We start from the raw sequence: 24,825 nt of genomic DNA, 5'->3' as shown, positions 1-24,825 counted from the left end.
TTTTAGTTCCATGGTGGTATTATTTTGCTGGACTCTCTGTCATTTTGCTTACAAACTAATTTGGCCCAATTACAGATATTGTATCCTTTTCTACACCTTTATCTACCTTTTCCGATCCCATCATGCACTCACCACAAAAACTTGGTTCTAAAGATCCCTGAAAGGTCAATTTTGTCTCATATAATTTCCAAGGGCGTCTGCAAGGGTAGGATGGAGGGGCTATAGCCCCTACAAAATTTAGAAATTTTTGTTTTTTACATGAAAATTTAATAATTAAATTTTCTTTCAAAAAAATAATATTTGCAATTTAATTTTTCAATTTTTTTTCCCCAAAAAATTAATTTTTCAATTTTTTTTCTTCAAAAAAGTAATATTTTGTGAATAGGTATTGATTTTGCTATTTTTTCGCAAAAAATCTAATTTTTGTGGATAAATGTAGAGTTTTCAATTTTTTTTCAAAAAATTTATTTTTTTGTGAATAGCATTGGAGCTTTGATTTATTTTGGAAAAAACTAAAATTTTCAATTATTTTTTCGAAAAAAAAATTTTTTTTTTGGAATAGCTATGGGTTAATGAATTTTTCTCCAAAATAATTAATTTCATGTGAACAGCTGTTGATTTTTGAATTTTTTTGTTAAAAGTATAATATTTTGTGAATAGCTATGGATTTTTGAAAAAAAAATTCCAAAAAATTTAAATATTGGGATTTTATTTTAAAAGAATTCCAAAAGCCAAGGCCCTCAAAATATGATTCTTTGGACGCCCTAAATTAGTATTTATTAATCACTCACAGAACCTCTCGTGTGTCTCTCTCTCTCTTGTGGGTCTCTCTCTCTCTCTTGTGTGTCTCTCTCTCTCTCTTTGTGGGTCTCTCTCTCTCTATCTCTTTCATCATCATTCAGAGCCTATTTAAAAGTTCTATGTATTTAAAAAATAAAAATAACAAAACACAGTTCGTGAGGTATTTTTTGAAGCTCTCCTAAAAAAATGCTAATGACGGGCTCTTTATATTTAAGTATATTTATTTTTTGTGTGTATATTTATTATATATTTAAAACGTTTTACTCACACGCTTTACAAGAACAAACAGAGTTATTATTGATATGCTAATTGCTCTAATGGATTGAGGTTAAATCATTATTACCTCATTATCTCCATGAAAGCCATTCAAGAAAGATAGGAGAAGAAGAAAAATTCATGAAACTGACAAAAAATAATATACAATTAATTTATATACATTATACTGTCCCGTTTTTAAGTTCATATTTTTTCCCCTCTCCAAAAAGCCCTGAACTGTTATTGAGTATAAAAAACTGACTATAGTAACGTTTGAAGCCTCTCTGGACATTTAAATTTGAAGAAAATATGAACTAATGTTCGAAATTTGTCGTTTTTCGACGTCTCGTACCTATATTCCAAATATAATGATGCTATGAGTCAAAGGTAACAAGGGTGTCTACAGGAAGGCATATTATGTATATATATATACATTAATTCTTTTTGAAGGGCAGGGTTGGATTTTTAAAATTTCAAATATCCAATTTTTGGCTCTGCTGCATAATTTAATCGAATAAAATTATTTGATATTAAAATAACAAATTATCCTTAGTTTTTTAATTATATTCGAGGGTATTTTTCAGAAATTCCTTCATTCGGAAGAGGGCTACAGCCCCTCAAGCCCACCCCCTGTGGACGTCCCTGGAATATAACTATTGTTCAACAACTTAAACTAGAGTTAAGTTTTACTGTCTGACTAATGATGTATCTTTCTTAAAGAAACTAAAAAGTCTGCAGTCTTAGAACAGGTCCTTATCAGTCATTTATGCTATCAGTAACAGTTGAAATAATTTAGTTACTAACTACCTTATTTTTAGAACATAAACTCTTTCAATTAAGAGACAAGATACCTTAAGTTTAAACCAGAAGTTGTCTGGCTAGAACTTATTATTAAGTATTCTAGGTAACATTTTTTAGTTATTTCGTTTTTATATTCTTCAATATACAAATAGGTAGGACTGAAGGCTTGTGGGAGTGGTCCATGGACCGTTGAATATTAAAAAAAAGATGTGACCCATAAAAAAATAAAAGACTGAAAGAGAGACTCATTAGGAAATCTGTCCTAGGACCTATCCAACAATATGTTTGATATATACAATATGTAGACTTTCCAATTTTCGAGTTTATATTTCCCCCTCTGCACAAATACCTTGACTATTAGGGGCAATAAAAAAAACTGACTTAGTAAAGTTTGGAGCCTCTCGGGTCATTTTAATTTCCTAAAATATAGGAATTTTATGTCGAAACTGGCTAGTTTTTTGATTCCCCTCAAGACAAAAGGAGTTCATGTAGAGGGGGGGGAGAGAAATGAACCCGAAAACGGGACAGTCTACTATACGTATTTAATGTACAGTTTTCTATTGAATAATTTCTTCACTCCTAACGTTTCGATCTTTTCTCCTTCAGAAAGACAGAAAGTGTGTGTAATTTTTCTCGTTTTCTTCTGATGATGGTTTTTTGAAGACATAATTAGTTTGCTCTTTCATCTTTTTTTTGTTCTTGTACATATAAATAGATCGTGTTCTGTCAGATACGGTTACATAAAGGTGTACTATCATTAAAGTAAAAAACTTTTTTTTTTTTTTTGCAGTCATGTTCAGTCTACTAATTGCATAATTTCATGTCAATGATAATTAATATTAATTAACACGCATTTTTTTTTTGTCTCTCTTTCTCCTTAAGGTAAAGAAGACTTTATTTCTTTCAATTAGCACTATGTAGTATAAATTATTAATTATGTTATTATACAACATAGAAAAAAGTGTCATTCACCTAGGAAGTCAGGTAGGTATGCTTTAAATATTACTAAAATAATTGTAGGTGTTATTTTGTGCAAATTCTCCTTTATTTACCCTTATTATTATTATTTTTTTATATGCTATATACACTATGCATCAATTATGTACTTAATTGAGCCTGTAGTCGAAATTTCTTCCTTTGGACAACCTTTGTTTTCTGGGAGTCATTTGCATATATATATGTATAAGATTTTTCTGGAAAAGAGTTGGAAAGTGGTTGTAGATGGGTTCTGGTTCTAACACAAAACCAGGCTTGGAGATTGAGCTAATATGAGTGTCGTTTGTCCTTTCTGAGATATGTATGATTCACAAAAATGTTTTTGTTAATACAATTTGCATTATAAACATCTTTCAATCCTTCCTAATTTTCATCTTACATTTCAGCCTATGTTTGAACCAACTCATATTTTTGTTTATTTATTATAATTTTCATTTGATGTATGCCATTTTGGAGACCCTAAACAACCAAATTTTGTAACCATAAAAACTCTTTTTTTGAAAATTATGACTGTTTTTTATTAATAGGTGTAAATTTTACAAATTCATTAATCCCTCGGAGTAGAACACACTTGAAAAGTCAATTTTTTTTAAACACTGAGAATCTCTATTCCAATTGAATTATAAAGATGTTTGGTGATTGATAGGACGTTTTCTTACTTTAGTACATCTTCCAGAAGGCCCATCATCTAATATTAGACAGGAACACTTATAAAATAACTTTACCTATGAACATACGTCTAAATTTACCATGAAAGGATATTTAAATTATTTCTAAAGTGTCATTTTTATTTTTGAAACACATCTCAGAAAAAAAAAATATAAATATTATTAGGCTCAGAGCCCAATGTTTAAACAATATATATATATATATATTTGTGTCTACTACCAAACATCTAGCATAATGACACGGGTAGGATTATCCGATTGCGCACTGACTATTCATTTAACAAAAATCCGCAACATAAATTAATATAAATATGTCCTAATATAAAAAATAGATCCATTCATTCAAATCCATTTTTCAGACATTACAAATATCTATGCACTTACCCTCTGCTGGAATAAAATTATGTGAGTGTATCACCAAGCAGACATTTGGAATAAATCACCCATGTGCGTTTTGCAAGTCACAAGTAATATTTTCCCGGACAGGACAAGTGAATAAAGTCGGGCTTATTATAACACGTTGATGATTTTTCAGTTTATTCGTGTACGTCTAAACGTCAAGACAAGCACCTACAAGAAATAAATAATCTTAAGTCCTACTCAAGTCTCAAGAAACGGAAGTTTAATTCAAAACGTCTTGTCACAAATCCAAATGGAGTGTTACCATATTTGCCACCAAGTGTCCATCATATATGACACAGATAAATCAGAACCCGGTTATCGATCTTAAATGATAACTACAACAGTTAAAGTAACGTAGTTACTAAATACGTCATTTTAGCTCTTAAAGTGTTATCATAGCCTCTTTCTAAGAGACAAGATACCTGAAGTTTATAGTTGGGAGTCTGCAGGTAGAAGAGGTATAATTATATGTTCTATTAGATATCATACATTATTTCTTCGTTTTTATATTCTCCAATCCTAGCTAGGCGTGAAGAAAATATAAAAATATCCAAGACCGTAGGACTGATTTATAAAAAAAAAAGTTCGTCGATAAAAAAAAACTAAAAAAGGGTGTTGAAGGGGGGGGGGTGATTGATAAGGAAATTAGTTTTAGAACAAATCCAACTCTAGTATTTACAGGTCGTCCGTAGAAATGTTGTGTTTTTTTTGTTTTGTTTTTTAAGGGGGGGGGCGGGTTTCGGGTATAAATTTAGCAAATGAACTTCTCCAGTCCCTATCGCTGCAGATGCTCCTTAACCAGAGTTCTACTGTAAGTCTAAAAAACGGCATTATCTAGAAACAGGAAAGGAATTTCACCCTAAATGTTCTCAGTTATAAAAAAGTGTAGCCCATTTCTGTGAATCATGAACCAAAGGGATTAATAAAAGTGGGGAAGGGTAAAGGCAGGGTCATTAATCACGGATGGAATTCCATGGGTTGTGATTTTGTTATTTATTATTCTGGTGGGATTCAGAGGTTGTTTTTGGGGGAAACCATTGGAATTCTCACCTATAAAAAAAGCAGGGTTATTGTTATTGGTTCTGAAACGTAATTAGAGCAGCACAAAGGCTCACTCTATACATCATATGTATATACAAAGTACATACATCACCTCAAAACACATTTGTGAAGAAATCTGACAATAACATTCAGTGAGGGAAAGAAAGAATTAAACCAATCCATCCATCATGGTTTAATATAGAAAATGAGACAGATCTATTGAAAAATGAAAAATCATTAGAGATATACAATATTATGAACCCATAACAATAATACCTAATAATTACTCCCCTCACAAATCCATTTTTTACCTATAAAACTCGATATATTACGTACATTCTACAAAGACTCTCCGACACTCTTTTGACAATAGATGACGACAATAGTCAAGACGTTACCTTCGATCAGTTAATGTGTACCAAAATAAAAGAAATTTCCTCATCTGTTTCCTTGATATATAATATAATGGGTCTGGAAAATCTGTGAATTTTAATGATCGTGAGAAGAGGTTTTTTGCAGCTCGCTTATAACTAGTTAAAGTATGTGTTCTTGAGAGGTAATGAGATAATTAATGGTCGTCAATGGAATGTCGTTCAAAAACAACAAAAAACTGGATCCATCAAAGTTAATGAAATTATGAATAAAACCCAAGTAAAGCTTTACCTACTCACATAATATTATGTTAGTTTCTCCGTCACACTCATTTTATTCCAACTAAACTCCAAAGTGGTCTTGGAAAGACCTAAACTTTGCATTGAGGACTTTAAAGATGGGTTTAAGTGTATTTTCAATTATGAGTGGTCACTTACAATAGTACAAAACATGATGTTTTTTTTTTTATCCAGCAAAGAAGACGGGAATTTAAGGATGATTGATGAAATTGAATAACAAAGTGGTGCAAGATGTTTTAATACCTTGTTATATTTTTAATATTATCCAACAATTGTCCCATGTCTCATTCATTATTTTTGCATTGGTTCGGAGACTCTGTCTTGCTGCTGCACACACTAAAATATTTTGTCCTTCACGGCTGCTATCAGGGAGTACATGTTGAACGTGGACTTTTAATTAACCTCCTCTTCGACCATACCGGACATTTTAAACAAACAAGAAAACAAAACTTATTGTTCCAAAGACAAAAATATTTAAATCTTAGGCTAAACTAAATCATGCTATTTCTAATTGCACAAAAATTGTTGCAGAAATACATAAAGAGGGTTTAAACCTGGAAAAGAGTTTGATTGACTAACCTAAAGAAGGAATAAATCATCATTTTCAACGTACAAAACATTATAAAAAAGCTACAAGTGGATGATAGATATCCCAATAATAAACAATCTAAAGTGTTGGAGAGCTAAAATGGTACAAAAGTAGGATAATCAAGGAAATATAAACACTCTTGCTGTGCCTGTATTACAGGGCTAATACAAAGGCTCATCCTGCTATTGAAATATTTCTGAGTTGGGTAACACAATCGCGATACACAATATTCTTAATGACGTTAAAGTAAACGTGACTTTAATTCTTGACCACCCTGCAAAATAAAATAGTTATCTCAAACTTAAGATATGAAAAAAAGAACTTTTCTTACCGACATTTCAAATTAGTTTAATGAATACAAGTATAATATCCTTTGCAATGAAAAAATGTTACAAAACAAATACAGATATTTTGGGGAATGACTTCATAATTCGTTTTCCTGTAATTTGCACAGATGAAATAAATAAAAGTTGTTAAAAAAAAGAAGTGATAAACCAGAAAAATAATATCAGCTTCTTTTTTCATTTCAATGATTAGTTATTATTCAAAATATCAAAAATCCATAGCTATTTACAGGCAATTAAAATTTTTATAAAAACATTTGAAATATTAAATTTATTTTAGGAAAAATTTGAAATATTAAATTTTTTTGGAAAAATTTTAAAAATCCATAGCTATTCCAAAAAATTATTATTTTTAGAAAAAAAACATTCATAAATCCACAGTTGCTCACAAAAAAAAAAAATTATTGAGAAAAATTTCAAAAATCCATAACTTTTCTCAGGAAATTAAATTTTTTGGAAAAAAATATGACAAATTAAGGAAATATATATATAAAAAAATCAAATATGAAATTTTCAAGTAAAAAGACAAAATTTCCTTTTTTTTTTGGAGGGGGTGGGAGTACAGTCCCTCCATCCCACCTCTTGTGGACGCCCCTAAAACCGTTCAGATTCTTTGGACATGTCCCCTTTTAAGATTTTTGCATTTATCCATAAAATTTCCTGTTTTGCACTGAAAAAACTATTGTTAGTATTAAAAATAAAGAATTTTACAGAAGTCTATAACAAAATTCAAAACGTCTTTAAAGAAAGAAAATATATTATTATGAATGTTAAAATATGATTGGTCTAATTGTCCTCTTTTTGGGTGAATCAAAATATGGTTGCCTTACTCATAACATCCTCAAAAAAGTATTATTAGTAATCATTATAGTAGTACTTCAAGTATTCAATTTCCTATCGTCAAAACTTGTTATTAAATGACATTATCGCCTCTACGCATATCTTAAATTGGAATTGAAACTGCTGGAAAAATGAGTGTTGCCTTCCGGGATTTTTATTGCTATTTGATATTCTCATAATTTTGTGTCCTTCCACATATTTTGTAGGAATGCTTATAAAAAATTGTATTTTATGATAACTATTTATGATCAATAAACCATTGAAGAAGTGAAATAAATAAATATACTTTCAATGTATAATTCAACCAAAGAATATTTTGCTACTCTAAATATGTTTAAAAATACAGTAATACCTTGAAATACGAATTTAATTGGTTTCTGCAAGTCAAAAACAATTTACCTCATTAGGAATTACTAAAAAAATGCGCTTGAAGCGCCTCTCGCATACTGACAGCAACTATCAACTAGCTTTTGAAGAAAAAAATACTATTTATGTAAATGCAAATTTTTGTTCAGCTCCCATTAGATTTTCTCATTTCCCGAAAAACAAATTTCAAATTACGAAATTAAAATAATGGAAGAGAAAGTAATGAACAATCTATTATATAATTAATTGAAGTAGTATATATTGAATAAAAATTATTGCTAAATATATAGTATTTAAACACACTACAAATATTTTTTGAGCGGTTACTTTTTTATTCCATAAAATCACGTTTTTCGTAAAATTGTAATAAGTTTCGGGTCTCTACTCTGTATATAATCAAATGAAACCTATATTATAAAACAATTAAATGTGGGATTTCCCAAAAGGTGTATAACACCAAGAAATTCCGTGGAAACGGAATCCTGGGATCCCAAAAGAGAGAACCCCTAGTTTTCACCTCACATCTAAAAAAAAAATCGTATCTCAAGATATTACTAAAAACACCTTCAGTGTCTGAAATCTTTTGACCTCCGATTATCCATTTTAATAATTGTATGTCCTATGATGTAGAATCTAAACATATATATATATGGGCACATTGTTAGTTTGACAAATTGTTTTTACAATAATTTGACAAAAGGTCAAAGATGATCCCAAAAATATCGATACACTTTACGGAAAGTTATTCAATATTTAGTTATAAGCAGTGTTCTAAGTGAGCATGAACGCCATTTCACTAAGAACACGATTAGTGTTTAGCCGTTAGATTAACTTGTTACAAAAGCAATGAATAGTGTAATACTCTTGGATCCCTAAAGGTGAGGGTCCAAACGCATTTGGAAGTGGCAATATATATATATAGTAATATCTCTTTTATAATCTTCAAATTTTCAAAGGTTATGTGATTTTAAATATTTCTTGCTTGTAGGAGATAAAATGTCCCGCACGGGTGAATTTGTAAGCCATGGAGTTAGTTTAGACAAATTTACACTGTATCTTGTGGTCAACTAGGGATTTTTTTCTTCTTTCCTAAGTCCTGATTGGTTGAATTTGAATTAGTTCTTGTTGGACCGAGCAATTCCTTTTTAGGCCGCAAATGTGTAAAAAAAAACTGTTTTCATCCAAAATTTTGAACAACTTTGACCAATGGTTATACAGTTTTTGATGTCAGTTACTCAGAGTTTTATTTTTTGGGTGGAGCTGATGTGGAGTCTACTTTCTTGTTATTATTATTTTTATTTTTTACCCTCTCTTATCTTCCCTATTTTTAATTGTGTTTTTTATTCTTCTTAGAAAGAAATTTTCTGGCCAAAAAAAAAAAAAAGAAGTGTATCACTGAAAAAGATTTTTATCGTTAAGAGAGTCTGGAAGTATGGAGTAGCTTCCTTCTCTCCATCGTCATGCTATTTATTTCGTGAGAGATCTTATTTAGATGCCAAAAAAAAAACTGTTTTAGAGAAAGAGAAGAAAAAAAAACGAAGCTAAAAGTAATTAAAAATTGAGTTGTAAAACAAGTCTTAAATTTTAAACAACATAATATCGATATAGAGGTTAAATGCTTATTGAAAAAGAGATGAATGGATAGTAGAGCTGAAAAGGTGACCGACTGTCCCTTTCTTTAATCTTCTTTGGGTGTTTTTTTTATATATAAATTAATGAAATATCCGGGTTTTTGTGTGGCAAATGGCGCATTTTTAAAAATTGATTTAAATGGAAAAAACATTTCTAATAAACAGAAGACAAAAAATTAAAAAAAGCAAGATATAAAGTATCCTAACTAAAAAAACCTTTTCAAAAAACAAAGAAAAAATCAATAAAACATTATTATTGAAAACTTATTTCTTCTTTGTCAAATATCCTCTGTTTTGGAAATCAAATATTAGACTATTTCACAAAATGCATCATTGAAATTAATTTTATAGTCATGATTCCTATTTTAATCTGCATGCAACAAGAAATTGTGTCCATGTGATTTTTGTCCAATATTGTCTTTTTGAGACAGTCTAATGGACATGTTCAAAAGATTAATTTCAAAAATTGAAAAACAAAGTGTTTATAATATTTTATAATTTAAGGTGATCAATCTTTCTCTATTCCCGAAAATGTCCTCTTTTTACCTCCTGTCCAGAGTGCTTGGGAATTTGTATATGGTCTTATTGAAAGGCCAAATTTTTGTTGGACTCAATAATAAAATCCAGATGAAAAATATGGATCATTTTTCATTTAATCTAAAAAAAAAAACAAGATCCAAATTTTTAACAAAAATCAAAATGTATCATATTTTAGGGATTTAGAGTCTTAATCTCCAGATGGGGACCTGTACCATAACAAGAGTGAGTATTATTTATTGTTCTACTTATGGTGAGTCCTTCATAGCTGCCCCTACCAGCCTCTCCAAATAAAAAAAGTCCAGACCCCTCAATAACAAAAACCGTAATTACAGAACTGTTATTAAAATTCAAAATATTCACCCGAATACACATTTTTAGCCCCTAGAACAGTCAGTGATTGGACTATGTGTCCTTTTTTTGGAAAATAAAAATATAGTCATCCCTTTTTTATGAGGGAGTTAAAAAATTTAAAAAAGAGGAAAGGTTTCGTGATTATTTTACTCTTTGACAATTTATATTAATATTTGTATATACAAATAATCTATATTATTGTACAACATTTCCATTTCTTCCTGCTCGAAAAATATTTATTTAATTACCTTTGTTATAGTTATTAAAGGAGCTTAACTCTCTTGCAACGAGTAGGAACCCCTACTTTTGAGACAGCTTTTGGATAACATCAATATAATTACCCATGATATGAACGTCCACCCAAAGTTCTTATTTTTCCTCACTCATTCACCTACAATTTAATTGCCTTTTTTAAGTTTAACTTTTTCATCATTAAACATTGCCTTTTCTTTCTTTTCTAGGTAGAGCCACCACCTTCTTAATGACTTAAAGAAGTAATTAAGCTTCAAACTATAAAAATAAATTGACTTATTTCAGTATTTCTGTTTCATTTCTACAATTGACTCTGGGAAGGCAAAAATATACGGGTTTTTTTCTGGGGAAAAAAAGAAGCTTAAAGCTTTGATGAATTGAGTTTAACTCTAATTAATTAATGTAGCCAAAGCTATAAATATATATATATATGTTAGGTAGTCTACCCCCTCCCCCCTTCAAAACACCAGGAGTGTATTTCGTTCTCCTAGGTGGTCCTTCCTCCTTCGTCATCAACATCTATTTCAAATAATAATAAAACGAATAGAACAAAAATACTCGTTTTGATTCCGTATTTTCATTATCATTTTTACTGACTTTGAATTAAATTTTTGACATCTTCAACTGAGTTTTTATTATTATCATTATTGCATTTTTAAGGAAGAGCCACCAGAGCTTATTACACGGTCTTCCAATTTCGTTTAGGTCACTTTATACAGAGTGACTCATAATATCCAATATAGGAAGGTCACTTTATACAGAGTGACTCATAATATCCAATATATGAAGATGAATAATAAAGGACATTTGATGACCTTTGAAGAAGAGTTTAATCAATTGATTTATTAGAAACATAATATACAATAACATTTTATGGGACTATAAATGAGGCAACAATTGATCCGTTGTATGTGAGTATTGATTGATTTTTAGTACTCTATGTATGTATATGGCTGGAGAGACTATAGCCCTCCAAATTAAATAATTTTTGTTTTTTACAAGAAAATTTAATGTTTTGTTTTTTTCAAAAATGTCATATTTGAAATTTAATTTTTGAAATTTTTCAAAATAATTAATTTTTGAATTTATTTTTCCAAGAAATAGCTATGGATTCTTGAAATTCTTTTCAAAAAGATCCCCCCCATATATTCCTGCGGCACCCCTGAAATTGGCTCCCTTGCAGAAAATTAATCTTGTTAGCATTAGATATTTAATGAGTAATACCTATTTAATAATAATATATTTTTGTTATTGTAGAGCAAGAGGGAGACAGAATTAAAGCATATATAAGTAGAACGTAGACATAATCTTCAAAAGTATCTTCATCCCCCCCCCGGCACCCAACTCATAATGTTTCTAGATCCCGTCGTTTTTGAATGCTTTAAAAGAGATCACTCTCATAAATAATAACATGCCAAAGCATCCCTTCCAAAATAACCATATGGTTTTATGTATGTTGAATATATTCTAATTTTTGAATGAGCTTTTTTTTCTTAAAATTTTGGGGTTATTGATGGTTCAATGATACTTTTGTTGTCATTTTTCCAACTCCCTATGTTGCCAAAAAAGAAGAAAACGATACAAAGAGTTCATATTATCTAGAGACTAAAGAAATGTAAGAATTACACACATAGATATCTGTACAATATATATATATATATGTATGGACATAACCATTCTTCGTTAAGGTATTTTCAAATGTCTTGGAAAAGTTGAAAAAAAGAAGAAGAAAAATGTGACGTATTTTTGTATTCAGACTCTCAAATATTTTTTTAAGTAATTCATTCTTATATTTAAAACGATGCTAACCGCTTTCATACTTATTTTTACTCAATGAATGTACAGATACAATATATTTACATTTTTGGACCCAAAAGTTTGAAAAGTCCCGTCCTAAATCTTAATTTCTCCATTTGAAAACATACTTTTTATAACACGGTTAGGGAACTGGGTAAAACGAAACCCCAAAATAAAAAGTATTTAATTACATCATAAACAGATTTTTGAAATTTTTTTGAATAGCTTTGGATTTTTGAACTCTTTTTCGAAAAAATATATTATTTGGTTATTTTTTCCAAACAAATTTTATAAATGTTTGTATAATCCTTCTGACTTGTACGAATATATGACATTGATAAAAAAATCGGATGCAGGAAGTTTAGGGTAAATTAAGAGTTTTCATAGAAGGTAAAGCAAAACATAATACAGACAAGATATTTATCCTAAGGATATTAAAGTCTCTGGATTGGATAGACACCCCAGGGAAGGGAATCCCTAGATTAATGATCTAAAAGTTACGATTTTTTCACATATGTATGTATTTCTTTTTTTCTATCAAGTGTTCATAACCTTGATTTGTTGAACTTGAATTGTTAAACTATTGAATAAAAATAATCCATAAGTTTGGGAGAGTTTAATATTAACTAACTACCATTTTGGGCCGTGTTTCATTCTCATTTTTGGGTAAAAGCTATGAGATGAAGCTTAATCTACCTTATTAAGAAAGAAGTACAAACAAAATAAAATGTTTGTTTATTAATAAATGATAGTATTCTTATTTTTTAATAAAGAATAATTCACTATGCAACAAAATTCAAGTCTTGAAACGTCTACAGACTAAATCCCAAGTTTGTTATTTAAGCCATAAAAAACGAAAATTATAATAAAAAATTATAAATTGCTGTAAGTTTGGTACTACATGCCTTATATTAAAATCATGATTTTATAATATAATTTCGATTACGAGTCATATTTCAAAATGAAATAACAATTTAGATGAAAATTAAACGTAATAAAAATTGTTAAAAACATTCCAGATACAATATTTATTAAGATATTATGAATACAGTTCCTATAAAATGCGTCTAATTATACAAAAATCAAAATAAATGATGGATCTTATTTAGAAACTAATCTTTTTTGATTGACTTTTTTCAGTTTAATCTTTTATTTTCTTATAGAATCTTGAATAAATATGTAATGTAAGGTTGTGTTAAAATGCTTCCAAATTAAAAATAATTGTGTCAATTATTTGACTAATTGTAAAGATATCAATTAGATAACTTAATATGACGGCCAATTACCCACTAACTTAATTTATTTTTTATTTATCTTTTTAGATGAAAGGTTGGCAGAAAGAGATGCAATGTAGAGCTTCATGTGTCCAACCAATGTATCAAATAGTTCCTTGTCTGAATATGGAGAAACCAAATCCCATTGTATAATTATTGAAGACTTTGATTATATAAATAAATATCTTTATATCCATAAAATTACGCGTAAATATTTCCTTCATAATTTTAGAACATAAAGCAATATTTCTAATGTAGATATCTAAAATATTTTTAGAACGACTTTTACTGGCAAAATATTTGGAGATATATCAAAGAAGTTGCTTCTTGCTTTGATACCTATGTCAAAATTAGTACATAAACTTCTGAGCTATCCATTTGATCTATAAGCTATTAAAATCAACATCAAGAAACTATTTGTTGAAAAAGAAACCTTTGCTATCCCCTTTCAAACTCCACAAAACTGCTTAAAAAAACTAATATTTTTTGTCTGCAAATATTGAGTTTGTATTGATTAAGATGAAACTTTTGGGAAATATTTTCATACCAAGGCATAACTCCCCCCCTTATTGACCCGTATTTAAGTTATTATTCCGAATACTTCTGTCCTTTTATTCGGCAGTTTCCCACTATTACCCAAAGCCCTTCTGAATACAAGGGGAACAATGGAAGAACATCATTTGGGGAATCATTTAGAATACCATTATGTATACGTACAATTTTTATTTTTTTGGTCTAATGATATATTATTATTATTTACACACCTCAATTGGTTCAATGTCTTGTTTACACTCAAGGCTTGCAAGTACATACATGCATTCATACCCAAGTACATAACATGTCAACCAGGATGAACAAACACTTCTTACAAATCGTAACACAATGGATTTAATTCTTCTATAATACATACATATGTATCTTCGCTACTGATTTCACGGTAGTTCTTTATGTTGATTTTGTGGAAATAGGAACCAAACAGTCGTAGCTTTTTTTTAAGAACAGCAACTTACAAATCAAAATTGAGTTACTCTAAAAAATTATTTTAAAAAGGACATCCTCATTAATATATAAAATTTGCACATAAAAAATCTTATTTTTAAGCAATATTTCATTGTATTATGTTTGATAACTCATAAACCGCTTATTCGCCCACTGAAGATACACACAATTTATTTTTAGGAACTTTGTATATTATAATCATCAAACCTCATCAATTCTTTTTTTCAAAATAATGACGTTTTGTGATTTAAAAGGGTTTTTGTTTATAAGAGAAAAAATATAAAGTTGTTAATATCCGTCTTTCTAAAATTTAATTTATTATGCTATTTTTACTCCTACAAACAATCCAAATTTTAAATCACGGAACCCCTTCATTTTCAAAGGGACAATTGTTTAGGTTTGAAGATTATATTATGCAAGGTTCTTAGAAATAAATTGTCGATTGGTTTGTTTAAAAATTAAACACATGATAAATGTTAGCTCTACAGGACCGAATGAGTTGATTTAGAGTTAGAATGAAAAAATTGCAAAAAAAAGGTTTTTTTAAAGAAAAAATTATGGAGTTTAAACTATTTTTTTAGATAATGTATGTTATCATGAACTTGTATATATGTTAGGATAATGTATATTAGAGGATATTTCCTAAATTTAATTTAGTAATTCACAAATCTTTTGTTTTTACATATAGTTGTTCATAGTGAAGTCAATCACTCAAACCAATCACCTTAGGCTTCAACCACAGCCTCTAACCTGCGCCGGCTTTGATAAACCACTTCTTGTCCATGGTGTCCACTGCCTCAAGAGTGGAAGCTTGCATGGTTATATGTATTGATGAGTAGTATAACTTTGATTTTATAATTTGCAATTTATAAAGTACCATGGAATTCTTATATTAAAGTAATTTGTATTTGGAATTATAACGTTTTAAAAACTATTTTCAATGCAAATATAAAATAAAACTATTTTTGAAAATAAGTGAAATTACTTTACTTTCAATCATTATACCTTATTTCCAAGAAAAAATATTGAATTGATTTCACAGATAGTCTGATTTATATAGTAAAAAAAAAAATAGATTTGAGGGAAAAATATTTTTTCCCAATTTCTAAGACTGTGATTATGTCCTTGCTCTTATTGCCATTAGAGGTTTCGTGAAAAGGTCATTAAGGAACATTAAGAAAACAAATTATGGGTAATTATAAGCTATTTGGGTCAGTGAATGTATGTATAAAGGCCATAAAAATCTCCATATAAGTACCTTTACTTTTTTTTTCTATTTTTTAATAGATCTTAAAAGGCTCTTAAAATATAATTTACAATAAACAATAAACAGTTTAAAGTACGAAAATAAGTTGTCAAGCGTTGAGTTGTATTTTTTGTTGCCGTTCTGGTTCCCATATTATGTTGTTAGGATCCTAAACTTACATCTCTCTTTTTCTTCTAATGCATCCCCTGCAATAATCACTTTAAAAAAACATAAAAAAAATTTAAAAATGAGACGTTTTAACGTTACCTACTTTGGTAGGAACAGAAAAAAGCCGTTTCTTTTTTGTTTTCTCCCTTGGATGAGGGTGATGATGATGATGAGGAGAATGATCGTAAAAATGACGAGTCATAAATCCCCCAATGACAATGTCTTATTTTGAATAATAATAATAAATAAAAAAATAAAAATAACAACGCCATTCCTGATGAGTTCATCTTTCAAAATTCGTATCTTTTGTTCTATAAATTTTTATGCTTTCTTCTTATGCTTATCTATGTTTTATGAGGTACGTGGAAGGGGAACTTCAAAATATGTAAATATGAGCCAGGGAGTGTGTGAGTGCCCACCTCATAGAAAATCCGATTTAAAATCAATTATTTTTTATGATTTTACTTAGAAAAACTACGTTTTTCTAATCCAATATTTGATGAACAACGATGAAAACACTTCCTTGGCATATAACAAGGTATATAATAGTAGAAAAAGCGTTTTGTCGGAGATGAGCAATGATATTTGCACAGTTAAGTCGATATCCAGAGAAAAGAAACATATTGTGGGGGTCAGAACCAATTTTATGAGTCAGAGAAAACTGTTCATGAAGTTTTGATTGCACTAAATGAATAGATCTTTTTCTATGCAGATCTAGTATGAAATGAACGGATACTTCTTAAAGAAACGTTTTAAGAGAATGTTTATGTATATTGCTTTGTAAACTAATAAAAATATTGGTCTAACAAATCAGAAGAAAGTTGTCGTTTGTGATGTTGACTTTAAATTAGGCTTTGATTTTTATTGATTACAATGTATGTTTATATAGCTGTAAAGACACACATGGATTTATCGATGGATTTACAATAGTGACTCTTAGTTAATCTATATCGTGTTTGTAGTTTAAGATACATTGGGAAGTTTGTTATCTCAGATAGCTAGGGATGAGTAGAGCATGCGACTTGTAGCTTTGGACTATAGATTTTCAATCAAGAACGAGAGATCAACATCCATAACAAGGATCTGCATTAAAGTCATACTCTAATAAACAAATGACAAACGCTTCAATTACAAACTAATTATAATTATATACATCTAATAACACCACTCAAATCTTAAAAGCATGCATCGTAGGGATAAAGCCGTCTCAAAATTTAGACGTCCTATCTGGTTCTACCTTAAATATTACTCATCTGAACAAAATGCAAAGATTATTCTATAGAAATGTACTTTGCTAAAGAACGACGTCTTTGATATCGGCCAGTGACATAGGCATCAATCAATCTCGACCATCAAGGATCCAATGTTTATAAGAATAATGACTACTTGAATTATATCTAAAATAAGAATAATGTCAAACAATAATCTCGCTTCAAAGATGGATAAAGTTTTCCCAAAGTACTTTGATGCCTTGTTTTTATGTTTGTGGTGTTTTTCAAGGATAGATGAGAGGGACGGGCGGAACTGGACGATACAAGACTGATTTCTAGTCCCATGTTACTGAACAATACACTCCTAATCCAATTGAATTAATCCAATGACAGACCAAATAGAATATATACAGGGAGCGGGGATCGAAGTGTCGCCTACTTTAAACCTTGATAACTTGAAGACGACATTATCAAATAAAAAACCGGTTACCAAATAGGAAAGTTATTCTCGTCAGCTGACGATACGTAGTTCAGTTAGCATCATGCCGTCATCATATGAGGAGATAAAGAGCTATAAGTGGGACGAGGAGCTTTCGAGGTGCGCCGTAGTCATGGCATTGGTTAATAATGGAGGTAAAATCTCCAATTCAACGATTGCTTCAACCTTAGGAGTGAATTTACGGACTGTTCAGCGTATCCGTAAGAAGCTAGAGGACACCTGGGATGTTGATGCCACCATAAAGAGGGCACCCAAGGAGGAGGGCGCCGACAGGAAGGTCAGGGCCACCGACTTTGTCGACAAGGTGAAGAAGATGGTTGAGGATGACCCTACCAGATCCATGAAGGCCATGGCGAGGGATATGGGCTGCCATGAGCATGGCAACAGGACTCAGCACCCTGCCGTGTCCAAAATCTCCATGCAGTGGTTAACCGAGAACTGTTATGACGTCGTAACCAAGGATTTGTGGCCTCCTAACTCTCCCGATCTTAATCCTTTGGACTATTTTGTCTGGGCTATGTCGAGAGACATACCAACAGACATCCTCATAGCACCAAGGCCAGCCTGATGGACTCCATCAAGGAGGTATTCGGCAACATGGACAATGAGATGGTCAGAAGAGCCTGCGGCCGGTTCAGAGGCCGTATTGAGGCCGTTATTGATGCCAACGGTGATTATATCGAATGAATGGCTACTCTATACCTATTTCAATAGAAAAGTTAAAAAATGTATATTTTGTGTTGTTTTTTGTAGAAAAATATTTTGGCGACAATTTGATCCCCGCTCCCTGTACATAAGTGTGAGAAAGGGAATTGAACTTTCAAAAATTATACTACTTGAGTAACATCTGGGTTTTCATGTGTTAAGTTATTTGGAGACTTTTTATCTTACAAAAACAGGGATTTTTTTATGACTATTTAATCTTGTCTTTTAGACGTTACACCACTTACATAAAAATTTACATTGTATTATGATGTTAGCTTTCAATTTTTCTACTTCATTTACCCTTATCAAGAATTTAAACATTGATTGGTATACGTGTAATTGTCTTTTGTTAAGGTGCTCTGAAGAATGTATAACAATTTTTAAATAGTAATGGCATAGTTAAGAAGAATTGACCCATCACCAGTTGATTTTGTACATATTTGTGTGTTTTTTTAAGGATGAAAGGTTGCAAAATGCCCTAAAGATATATTTGGAGGAATCTTATAGGGAATAGTATCATACTCTGTGCAATTACCACTCCTTTCTATGTAGCTATAAACTATTTAAATATAATAGGCCCATTTAATTATCTTTCCAATATCATTGTCAAGCCTTAAATTTATAGCAAATTTGTATTAACCATAATTTCATGCCCAAAGATCCAAGGGGCACATATAGCATACCATTTAAAAGGTATGACTCTCTAACATAACACATGGGCAGAAAAAATTCCGGGTTTAACAGAGAAAATACGTAATTTTTTTATTTCAAAATTGGCGTTTTTTTAATTTTTATTATTTATTTTTATTCTATTTTTTATTCACCTTATGTTGTGGATTCCCAGCAACACTTTTCAAGACATTCCTTAAATTAATATTTCCCCCCCATCAAGAAGCAGCGTAAAGTTCAAACACAATTATTTTTCTTGATCCATTGTTTTGGAAATAGCAAAAGTTGCGTCACACTTAGTACAATAACTCAGAAAACCCAAAGAACAAATCGTCATAAAATTTTGACAAATGTCTTTTGAAGGTTAGTACTAAACACAAATTAGGTGATTTTTTTAATAGCGCCATCTACATATGAAGCTTGGGACTTTAATCCCATGTGTTTATATCTATTTTAGGTTGGGGAAAAAGTAATTTCGTACTTCCCGCCCGTTTTTTAACTAAGTATATCTTGTTTATTATGGGTCACAATGGATCATATGATAAGTTGTTGTAAAGGTGTGAGTGTATACTACCAACGTTTTTCTGGCAGTATTGTGCTTCGCGGGTTGAGTCGTAAATTGTCGTGCGTCGAGTATGGAGATCTCAAAGGAAGAAATTTGCCATATTTTACATTTTACTACATGGAAGGAAAAAATGCGTCGGACGCGAACAAGAAATTTTGTGATATAAACGGGCCTAAAAATATTTTGGTTCCTGTTGCACAATTGTGTTTCGAGCGATTTGATTCTAGTGTATTGGGATCTTAATGATGCGCCACGTCCTGGAAAACATGTCGTCGAAAGTGGGGATGGAATCATGTTAGTAGTCGTAGTATCGCTCAGAATCTGAATATCCATTATAAAACCGTTATGAACCATTTACAGAAGGTTGGATACAAAAATAAACTCGAATAGGAGGGGAATTGTGTTTTATTAGACAACACTAGGGCACACACATTTTTGATGACGTGCCAGAAGCTCTGGGAGTTCGAATTGGAAGCTCTTATACATTCCCCCTACAGTTCGGACATGAAACCAAGTGACTACCACCTGTTTCTGTCTATGGCTAACGCAATTGGGGGTACAAATTTGGCTATTTTATGTGATATTTATGAAACACCCAAAGGGTTAATAAGGATAGTCCTTGACGATAGAAATTGACGATATTTCTTGGAAGAGTCCAAATGCAATCTATCCTCTTTTTTTGAGAAAAATCACTTAAGCTTGTTTTAGTGAAAATACAAGGCTTACACTAAATAAAAGAAACAGCTGTGTAGATAGTATCTTATATACTATTTTGAATAAAAAATCGACTTTTTACGCATTTCCCTCGATTGTGTTTCCTTTGCTTTTTAAGATTTTTTTTTTTTAACTAATTGAATAATTTAGTCATAAATTAAAGTCACGTTCATAAATATAAACATATGGGTATGATAATCTATAAGTCCTTCTTTCCTATCAGTTGTACCATTGTACAAAAGCCCATCCAGGTAAAATAATATACATACACAAACACATATGTTTATATGTACATATTTTGAAGTGACCGTTTAAAGTGTTGACTAAAAAATTTCAAAGATAATTATTCACAAATTATCATTTTTTTTTTTTGTCGGCAGGTTGAGTCAACTACACAAAATAATCAATGTATTGACCTGTAAAAAAGCAATTTTCTCAATTGTTTTTCGTTCAAATTCTTTTTGTTTTGTTTACGATTATCACTTTTAAATACATAGTATAACGTAGGGTTATCGTTATTCATAATTTTTTTACGACCATTCTTCATGACCTAGTACAGAGTGAGAAAAAAAATCTTTTTCTTTTTTCTCGAATTTATTGGAAGGATTAACAGCAATGTTAGTATATAGGCCAACCCAAAGACAAGAACCTTAACAATATAATAATCCTAATCTTCAATCCAATGACATGACTAACAAGCCCTGATGACCTATTTAAGAAGTATGTCGCTTGTGGCCTACATTCCATCATATATTGTACAATCGGTGATGTAAATCGTGTGTTTTTTTTAGCTGGTCCGTTTTTGTTTTTTGGAATTGGTAATCTAAAGAATGAATTATCTTTTCCTTTGCAGCTGTCATTATTATTTAAAACCTGAGTAGTGAACTTCCAATCCAACTTACATTCATTCATATTCAAAACCTGATTAAACATTCTTGTGTATTCTTAAAAGACGAGGATTTGTTGGCGAGTTATAATTTCAAGTCCTTTTGGACTTAGAGTAGAATTGAGATTCGACATGAGAATAATTCTAGCAAATGTTATTCTTTATTTCCTACTCCCCCTTCTTCCTTGTCACAGTTGATTTTAGCAGATCTAATATCATGACAGCTAAGCTGTTTTCCTCCATAACACTCTTCAAATTGTCAGGGTTACCAATTTAACTTTTGGTTTCTTTTTTACATGCCCACAACACACACGATTTCCATCGCTATGTACCGGTAGTTGCATAAATACGTGGACTAATTTTTAAACGCTTATATCTCGAGGTTCCGTCACCGGAAATAAAAAATTCCAGGACAAGTAACTCGGTAAATCTTTTGGCTTTGTTTTTGTTTTTCTTACTTGCATCAAACAAAGTCGTTTACGATGAATGACGAGGCCAAACGTCATATGGTTGCCACTCTCCTCCGCGCGGGTAGGTCTGTCAAGGAGATAATCAAGGACACTGGACTATCCAGGACTACTGTGTTCAAGGTCCAGAAGCTTGTCAAGGAGGGAAAAGATCTTAAAGACCTGCCCATACCTCTGGAATGACTCAGGATTGCCTCGCTGCCAACATGCCATTTTGGAACAAAAACATTTGGCCACCTCAATCACCTGATTTGAATCCCCTTGACTACAATGTGTGGTGGCAAATTGAGAAGAAGGCCTGTGCTACCCGCCACCCGAATTTGGACTCATTGAAGGCCAGCGTCAATGAGCAATGGGCAGCCATGGAAGACCATTACATCATCAATGTGTGCAAGGCCTTCCGCGGGCGCTTGGAGGGTGTCATAGCAGCTGATGGCGTTTATATTCAGTAATTATATTAAATTTTATACCAGAATAAATTCTCTATTATATAATTCTCAAAAGGAATACGTCATACGAATTTTATTACACATTTAATTATTTACCACAAATAGTCCACGTATTTATGCAACTACCGGTATATTATATACAGGATCTACTTAAAATACTATTTAAAATTGCAGTGTCTAGATAACATATATTGGCTGAGATTGATTTCGCTTATGTAACAAATTGTGTCATAATTCAAGGGGACGTCATATGGGGAACTCATGGTTGATATTTTTACAACTTAAAAGGAAAAATTTCCAATAAATCTTGAATAAAAAAAGACTTAACACCTATATTGAATGCTAATTGATGTCAACGATACTCACTGATATTTAAATTCCATCAAAGTATAAAATGGCTGGATTTTTACAATTGCTAATTTTGTTTTGCATAGACTAGGAATGAGAAAAGTAGGACAATTGGAGGGAAATATATAATCCTTGCAAATATAATACAGTCAAACCTATATTAAACGGTCAGAAAATAAAAATTAAAAAAGTGACTTATTAGTGTAGGTAACCACATAAATCAGGTTTCTTATTTATAACAGTTTTAAATTTGAAAAACTGGAGTTTAGGGGATTGAAAAGCTTAGTACAGGTGGCCGTCTGACCAGGTTTGACTGTAGTTAAATGATTATCTACACTATACAAATATGAATGTATAACGATATAGTAACGTATATTAAATGCATCTTAGGGTCAAATGTATAATAAAAATAGACGTTAGAGAGATAAATTTGAGACAGTAAAATATATTTAAGTGTTTTTTATTTGTTTGTCCCATTTTGACATATTAATACAAGGGAGTACTTCACCATTATCCTTATTTTAAAGAAAACATGGTTTTATATTTATAAAATTAAAATGTTTAGTCCCCCAAAATGGCCTACATTCATAATGCTGACATCATATGAAACCCCTCTATAAAGGATGTAAAAAAATCAAAATTGCAAACAGAAATCTGTAGCAACCCCTTAAAAAGATTATTATCGATGATCCATCCCCCACAGCTCATCCATGTGATGATTGAAGAGTAAGCCAAGTATTGAGTTCCACACGAACTAATCTGAGACCAAGACTCTAAGGCAATGGTCCTCAACCTTTTTCTAATTGTTAAGGGGTCAACGCTTAACAATTTGACTGGAGGATTGAAATAGAATAACAAAAAACGTGAATCCACTGTGGAACTTTATTAGGACTTTGCTCCAACATTACACTACTCACTTTGCTCTAACAATATAACGCTATTATAACATCAAAAACTGTCAGTAAATGTTAAATCAATAGGAGCCCTGAGCTTGTTTCTTTACAGCTAGATGGTACCGTCTGGGGGGCCTGTTTCTTACTCTTTTTGCAAGCTGGGTCTGCAACTGAGGAGAATAAAGTCCAATCAAAATAAAAGACCGTCTTCTTCTCCTACCAACTATAGACGAAGTAGTAAATCCCTCTCTTATCACCACTGCTCTAAGGATCGAACTACGGTTAGATTATATAATCAAAATACCAAAATTTTGAGAGTTCGAGGACATTTAAAATAAACTACAAGTTCTGTAAGTTCGAGATCTAAGTAATTCGATCAAGATTTTAAGACATGGGCGTAAGAGAGGATATTTGTTTAGGGAGAGAACTTCCATTTGGCCGAATATTAATCACTAATTGAATACAAATTTGGGAGTAGGATTTTGGACCTATTTTGTATAAAATATATTTCTATAAGACATTTTTAAGACTTTTTGTGATGAAAGTTATCTGAGACGATGTTAGCTTACTAATACAAAAATTTAAATTGGATTTTGTTGCCAGCTGTCAGTATATCTGCTTATTTTCCCCTCATCAGCGTTTCAAACTTTACATGGCTTAATTAGAATTAGGTGAGCCTCTCTTTATATATGTATAAGTCATTTTTGATTCTAACTACTTGATCTAAGAAATGAGAGTGCAATCCAGCATGAACCTCATATAAAAGAGTATTTGAATCAAAGCAGTATGTAAAAATGAATAAAATATCAGGCGTTTAGGTCAGCTCATATTAAAAAAGAATACAAAAGGGAAGTACTTTATTTAAATAAATAAAATAATTTGACTTTAGGTGAGCTCAGCAACCAGCTAAAGAACACCCTAGCACATCTAATCATATTTCTTAAAAAATATCAACCAGTTATTATTCTTATTTTATTCTTGAGGAGATAATATCTAAGTATTGAGTAACTACGTGTGAGTGTGCGCATGAAAAACGGAGTATAACACTGAGGATTTGTTGGGAAGTTAATCATTTATATTGTTAGAAGCAAAGTTTGTTTGTTTATCGATGCCTAAAACTACAGGTAATCCTGGGCACTACCCCGCTAGTCCAATAGTTAAGACGACTTGGTTAACTAAAAGCTGTTTTTGGGCTTTTTTCTGCTTTTTAAAATGATGGAAAGGTTGTGAGATAGAATAGAGGTGACATATAGCATATGTAGAACTAAGATTTCAATCCCTGACTCGAATGAAATATATATATTTTTTTAATGGTAGTTCATATTTATCAATTAGCCAGCATAATGGCTCACCTGCTCCATCCCCCTCACCGCTCCAATAACATGCT

Source organism: Lepeophtheirus salmonis, chromosome 1 (assembly GCF_016086655.4).
Source record: "Lepeophtheirus salmonis chromosome 1, UVic_Lsal_1.4, whole genome shotgun sequence".
NCBI classification, from domain to species: domain Eukaryota; kingdom Metazoa; phylum Arthropoda; class Copepoda; order Siphonostomatoida; family Caligidae; genus Lepeophtheirus; species Lepeophtheirus salmonis.
Note: the sequence above shows the minus strand (reverse complement) of the source record.